This window comes from Tupaia chinensis, unplaced genomic scaffold (genome assembly GCF_000334495.1).
Source record: "Tupaia chinensis unplaced genomic scaffold, TupChi_1.0 Scaffold144170_1, whole genome shotgun sequence".
Classification (NCBI taxonomy): Eukaryota; Metazoa; Chordata; class Mammalia; order Scandentia; family Tupaiidae; genus Tupaia; species Tupaia belangeri.
In genome coordinates this window covers 126,391-134,224 of record NW_006204026.1, presented here as the reverse complement: position 1 = coordinate 134,224, position 7,834 = coordinate 126,391, and positions in this window count along the sequence as shown.

Below are 7,834 nucleotides of genomic sequence, written 5' to 3'. Positions count from 1 at the left end.
TGAGGCAGCGCCAGCTTCAGAAAGCAACGACAGAGGTCCCCTGCAGGACCCTTCTAGCACGGATGGGGCAGGAGCCTCCCAGAAGAGGGGTACAAAGACTTGGCGCCCTGGTGGAGGGAGAGACACAGCAGAAGACATGATGTCCTGCAATAAGTCATCCTGCCTCTCTCACAGAAGAAAGGGCCGTTCAGCAGCTGGTTCCCCTTCTTAATGGAAGGATTGATGGATGAGACTCCGTTTCGAGTGTCTGCAAGGCATGTTTAATGTAGACCATACTTGGCTTTCTGGAGAGGTGTACGGAAACCACCTCTTCTGTTTTCCACAAATGTGTAAATACTTGTAGCAAGAATATAAGGCCAGGTTTTATTTGTTTTATGGGAAAAAAAAAAAAAAACCTCTCTCAGTGAAAAGAGTATATATAAATGAAATCCTAATATAGGAACGGAGTTTTTAGCATTAGCATGCTAGAACTGTGCCTGATGCCACGTAGTTGAGTGCTGCATGTTTACAACATGTGTGAGCAAAGGGTCAGTCTCTCAGGAGATGAGTCTGGAAAGGCAGGAGTTCTTGGTTACGTGTATCAGCTGATGAGAAACACCAGACCACAATCAAAAGGTAGTTATGGATGTTCATTAACAAAACCTAAAAGAATGGGTAAATGGATTTGGAGGTAAGGATTTAACACAGATTTCAATATAATATGAACAAGATTATGATGATAATAAATAAATAAATAATTAAATAAATAAAAGATTTAGCACAGATTTTATAACTGTAGAGAAATGACCTCTCAAGTGCAATTTTAGACACAAGGGGTCTTCAAAAAGTTCATGGAATAGCTAGGCCTGGATTTTTTTTTTTTCTTTTTGGCACCAAAATAAAGTGGTATTTTTTTTTTTTTGAGAGATTTTCACTGTAGGGCACGTGCGCTCGCCAGACAGACAGAGAGAGACAAAGAGACAGAAAGCGAGAAATCACCCCCCAGGGGGGATGGTCACGCCGCAATCCCTTCTCCTCCATTCTCCTCTCGGGATCTTGGGCATGCACGCACACGCGCCCGGCGTGAGTTTTAAGCCACCGGGTCCGGGACACGAACCGCGGTCGACTACGTGGGAGTCCAGCGACATAGCCATTACGCTAACTGCTGGTTCCCTATAAAGTGGTATTTTTACTCCATTTTTTCACAGACCTTTTGAAGTCTCCTCTTATTTCTTAAATAAACCTTTTGTGGAGGAGTCTGACCCGGTGGGGCCCCAGGACCTGTGTTGAGCCCTTGACCTTTTGAGCACCGCTTCCGGTTGGTTCAGTACATTGGCAAGGCTGCTACTGTACACCCCCCGACCTAGGAACAAGCTTGGGTCAATTAGCATGTTGGCAAGGCCGTTTGCTATTTGCTTTGGTAACTGTGGTAGCCTTCCTGGGAAGTGACCCCCCTCTGACTCCCCGATATATTACTATAAAAGAATTACATAGTTTTCTCATACATCTTTGTAGTAAGATTTCCCCAAAATTCCCTGACTGCTCCCCTTTACCCTGACCACTTACTATTAATTACAGCGCTTCATCGGGCACAGTAGAGGGTGTGTTGAAGTTCTTCTTGACCTTTGAAAGGCCTTTCAAAACACATTTAATATAAACTTAAAAATTACCTCTTAGGCCGAAACTGACCCAGGACACTCCCACCTCACTGTAGCTAATGTTCTGACAAAGTACATGACGGTGGCGCCACAGGCACAATAGAATGCCTAGGTGTGCCACAAAGTGTTTCATTAACTTGTCAGTCACTTCACTGCTAGTTGAAAAAGGCTGTCCCCACCCTCACCAAGTGAACAGTAAGTTCACCCTTTCAGAATAGGTAAATATATTAGGATTCCTTTAAATAAAACTTAGATCTCTATAGAATTATATATCATTCTTTATTGAGATCCATAAGAACTAATATCTGTACTTGAGATTTTCTTTTCTAGCAATGCAACCAGTAACTGCAAGATGGCTGCCGCCAAGTACTGGCTGATAATTGACTCTGCCTGCTGGAGCTGTCCTCCGAAACCAAGTTCCCAGAACAGAAGTTCCCAAAAGCTTGCTTACGTCAATCAAACAATTGTTGAATTGTATCGATGATTAATAGACCTGCCCTTAATCAAACCCTGAACAGAATCTTTGCTCTCTATTGTTAAAACTTTATGAACTGATAATTAGAACACGTAGCCCCTCACCTGTTCACTTGCATGTATCTATCACATTTTCAATAAAAAGGCATGATGGTTCCTAGCAGTTGTCGCTCCTCAGAGAGCGATCTCGGGGGGTGTGCGGCTGAGGACGTGCATGAAAAGGCACCGAGACCTTAGTCTTCCTTTCCAGTGTCGCCTCCGACGAGTCAACCCACTCCCGCCAAGGCTGGACCCCGACACTTTTGCAACCAGAGCACTTTAAAAGCAGTAGCACTCAGGGAGGTGCAACCTGTGTGTAGATAAGAACTTGTGATTTAGGATCACCTTTAAGTGACAGCACCGTCACCGAGTGGTCACAGACTCCACACCAACCCAACAGACTGACTGCAAGGAAGGACAAAGGAACTACTTTGGGAAGCTTTGGGGTGATGCAAAACTTGACTCAGTTAAGAATGAAGGTCTTTTCAGATGTGTGTGACAAATAAATAAAAGCTGTTTCACAAAATGTGAGTTTAGGAACCAATTCCCAAATTTAGCGTATCACATATGATTTTAAATGTTAATGTAAAACTTCACTAATAAATCAAATAGTCTAAGCAGAAATACAGTTATTTCATCTTTATCAAAGAAAAAATAAAGTTAGACAGAAGTTACAGTTTTGAAAGCAAATATTACTCTTGCCCCAAAGGGGATGAAAGACCCCAGGACAGAGCACAACCAGGACAGTGGGGATTTATGATGGCCCAGTACTGGGGGGAAATGTGGTAATGGATGAAAAATTACTGAGGAGAGACATCAAGTCTGTGGGAATTGGGGCTGAACTGAGCAGGAGAAAGAAGTGTGGTCAGATAGTGAGGGTCATCAGGTGTTGAGGACTAAGGGTTCTTGCTAAAATTGACTTTTACAAGGGAGAGCACAGATGGGCCTAGGAGAAGGTTCGAGAGGATGACTGAAATTTGGTCAACAGAGACTTTGTGATCTACGTCTCTAATAGTTCCTACTTATATTCAGGTTGGTTATAAACTAAACACAGCATGGGAGCGTAATGTGCTCGGGCACATGTGATCTGAGTATTTCCAGATTTAAGATTTCCATGTAGCTTTGCATGGAACTCCATTTCTCCAGAATATGACTAGGTAGATGAGTCACTGCAGCCATGTTTAGACATGTCTGTGCTTTGGGAACAGTTGGATCACAAGTAGGTTATGTGAAGTTTTTCATAGAGAGTACCATTGGTCTAAAACCCTAGTTGAGAACTGTTTTATAATGGTCTCATGCATATTAGACACTGCATATCACTAACCATAATTTATATAAACTACAGTGAAATCCACCCATTTTTATTTTGAAACCAAAATGTTACTAATTATATTTCTTTTTTTTGGGGGGGAGAGGTTTTTGCTATAGGGCTCATGCGCTCTCCAGACAGAGAGACAGAAAGCGAGAAATCACCCCCCAGGGGGATGGCCACATGGCAATCCCTTCTCCTTTCTCCTCTCTGGATCTTGGGCACACACCCACACGCGCCCGGAGTGAGTTTTAAGCCACCGGGTTCAGGTCGTGAACCATGGTCGACTACGTGGGAGTCCAGCGACATAGCCATTACGCTAACTGCTGGTCCCAATTATATTTCATATTTAGTTTATGATTCGTTAAATGGATAATCCTGTCTACAACCAAATGGACAGCATAATTCAGAGTAATAATGCATGAAATCACTAGTTCCTTAATGTGAGATCCAGCAATTTATGAGAAAATGGTCCCCTGGGGAGAGATTTCTGTAAGAGGGCTTTCCTCCCCAACACCTCTGTCCCAGGACCCCAGAATCTGGAGGATCCACCTGGTCAGAATGGCTATGTGATAATGCTTCAGAGAGTCTTAAACCTGGCCTTCTGTGAGGCTGACCAAAGTCTCTGCAAGGATGACTTGCTGGACACTGTAATAAAAATTGTACATACTGGGCCAGCAGATGGCATGGTGGTTAAGGCACTGAACTTGCACATCATTGAATGAGATTTGAACCCCGAACCTACCAGCTTGAAAATCATGCTGGCCATGTGTGCATGTCCAAAATCCCAAGAGGAAAAAGGAGGAGAAGGGATTGCAGTATGACCATCCCCCTGGGATTTTTCATTTTCTTTCTCTCTCTCTCTGGCAAATGTTTGTGCCCTATAGCACAAAACAAAACAAAATAAAACAAAATAAAACCTAAAACAAACAAAAAACTGTATACACTATGCAAAGACTATGCAAAGTTCTCTAGTTGATTTCTCTTCTCTTCTTTCTTTCTTATCTTATTTTAAGATGTAGAATTTCCTGGGACCAGCAGTTGGCATAATGGCTATGTCACTGGACTGCCATGTAGTCAACTGTGGTTCAAGCCCCAGACCCAGTGGCTTAAATTCACGCTGGGTGCATGTGCGTGCATGCCCAGGATTCCGAGAGGAGAATGGAGGAGAAGGGATTGTGGCGTGGCCATCCCCCCTGGGGGGGGATTTCTTGCTTTCTGTCTCTCTATCTCTCTCTGTCTTTCTGGCAAGTATACGCACCCTATAGCAAAAACCTCAATAGCCTCAATTAAATTAAAAATAAAAAGGTGTAGAATTTTCTTTAGAAAGGCCCTTAGCATCATATCAGGTAGAATGGGCATTTTGAAAACATATGATAAATCACAAAATCACATGCTAATTTAAGATCAACGGTAACTTTCCAAACAAGTATCAATGTGGCTTGGCCTACATGTGCGTAATCTCATTAATAAGCAAGAACATTGTGACCTGACGTGATCCCACTCATTTGAAAGTAAGTAAAGAATATCAAAGAAATATCTAGAGAAAAGGCAAGTGTTCCAAACCTACTACATGGTCTAGACCGCTGCCATTTTTTGGCAAATATAAATATAGTTGTCTGAAAAGGTGAACATGATCAACATTTGCTTTTACAGGTTTCTTTTAAACTGTAATACATGTGCCCTGTCTATTGCGTGCTCCTGTAACAGGAATTTGGCCTCCACTGCGTGCAGATCTGCCTTTCACCCCAGCTCCGGTAGGTACTCTCTAAACTCTCAGCTTCCCAGGGATAGAATGTCTTTATCATTCACAGTGGGCTCATCACAATATACTTGATAGATTATGCTAATGAGATGTCTCAGCATGGTGGTGGCCATACGTAGGGTCTTAGGGGAGAGGCTGATCATGCCAGAAAGATCAACTATGTGATTAGAGTTGGGACTTAGTGATGCGGAGGGGAGGGGGACAGGAGATTGACTTCGCCACCTGGGACGTGCTTCAGTTAATCACGCATACTTAATAAAAGCCCAGCAAAAGCTCTGACACTGAAGCTTAGGCGGGCGTCCAGGCTGGCGACACTCTGAGTATTGCAGCATGCTGATGCCAGGAGGGTGATGCATCTCTGTGGTCAACGAAGCTTCATGTGGGAACCCTTCCAGATATCTCCCTATGTGGCCCTTTGGTTGGTTCTGGTTTCTATCCTTTTGCTGTTATAAAACTGTAATAATAAATATAGCATTTTCCTGAGTTCTGTGAATCATTCTAGTAAATTACAGAGTCCCTGAATTTGGAGACAGTGAGTCATAAGTGAGGATGGCCCTGGGAAGCCCTGAAATCGTGGCTAGTACCTGAAAGGAGGGTGGTCTTATGGGGGTTATCCCCCCAGATCTTACAGTGTGGCCAACTCGTTACAAGGTTAAATTGGTTGGACTTGGTTTCTTCTCCGGTTTCAGGTGGGAGCAAAGCAGGCTGCTTAGTATGGGTGCACAGCTGTCTATCACCTTCTGCTTGTAAACAGGTATCATAAGAGCAAGCCTAACACCTTGACTCTTGCTGCTCAGAGCTCAGCTTCCTGGGGAGCTTGTCTAAAATCTGCATTCAAGAAGATTCCCTGGTGATTAATGGTACATTCAAATTTGAGAAGTGCTGCCCTGGAACATGTTTAAATCTTAAAATATAAAGCTTTAACTCCAAACTTGCTATTTACATATTACATGGCATTGGGGAAAATTCCATTAAGCCTGGATTTGAAATACTTAAATGTAGACATTTAAGTGGAAACGGAAGTGCTGACCATCCCTTTGCACGTAAGGCATGTGTCTCAGGGAGACACATCTGAGAAGTGTATCGTCAGGCAAGTTTGTCATTCTGCAAACATCATAGCGCGCACGAACCTCCTGCATGCTTAGGCACGGCCTCCTATACTCCTAGGCTGTAAGGGTTCGCCTAGGACAATCTGTGGGGCCACTGTCATATATGTGATCTGCCATCGACCAAAATGTCGTTGCGTGGCAAAGGACTGTACAAAGACACCAGAGGTGGTCTAGGGGAACAAGTGGCATTTTCTCCTCCAGCATGGGAAAGCAGCTACGTTCTAGTCTGAGCATCTGAGATACCACCACTGGATTCATTTTTTTTTTTAAGATTCTAAGATTTATTTGATTGCTGCAGTGTCTAAAGATCTCTGAAAAAAATTTTTTATTTTTCTTTCTTTCTTTTTTTATTTATTTTACTTTATTTATACATTCAATCACATTATTTAGCTTACAAAGTGAACATTTCAATTGTGAACATTTCTCCCCAGTCCAGTTGATCAAACTATCTTCAACAGATTACACCACACCTCCCCGTCCCGTCAATTCTCTGCCTCCATATCCCTCCTCCAAATGTCCTTCCCCAGGTTCCACTCCTCCACACACACCACGTCTGGCATCCACACCCACCTCTTGTGTTTGTACATCCTTTAATTTGTCAGTTTCAGTCACAGAGTGAGGACACTCGGTATATATTAAGTGGGGACATACAATGTCTCTCCTTCATAGCCTGGGTTGCTTCACTCAGCAGTAACTCTTCCATATTCTTTCTCTTTCTGTCAAAAGAGCCAAGGTTGTTTTTTGTTTGTTTGTTTGTTTGTTTGTTTGTTTTTATGGCTGAATAGTATTCCATAGAGTATATGTATGTCCCAGTTTTTCAATCCATTCATCTGTATGGGGGCATTTGGGTTGGTTCCATATCTTAGCAATTATGAATAGTGCCACAATAAACATTGATGTGCAAGCTCTTTTCTGATGAATTCTTCTGTCCTTGGGTAGATGGCAAGGAGTGGGATTGCTGGATCATATGGTAGTTCTATTTGTAGACTTTTGAGGAATCTCCAAATTGTTCTCCACAGTGGTTGGACTAATTTGCATTCCCACCAGCAGTGTAAGAGAGTTCCCCTTTCACCACACTCCCGCCAGCACTTATCATTTTGTTTTTTTAATCTTAGACATTCTGACTGGGGTTAGGTGGTATCTCATTGTTGTTTTGATCTACATTTCCCTTATGATGAGGGATGTTGAGCATTTTTTAATATGCCTTTTAGCTATTCGTATGTCATCTTTAGAGAGTGTTTTTTCCAACTCCTTCTCTTATCTTTTAATACGGCTGACCATCTTTTTTCCAAACAGCTGCTTGTGTTCCTTGTGTATTCTGGTTGTCAGTCCCTCATCTGATACACAATTTACGAAAATATTTTCCCATTCTGAGGGCTGTTGATTCACACTAATTACTGTGTCTTTTGCCATGCAGAAACTTCTTAGTCTTATGTAATCCCACTTGTCTATTTAGAGGATTATTGACTGTGCTCTGGGGGTCTTATTTAAGAAGTCTTTC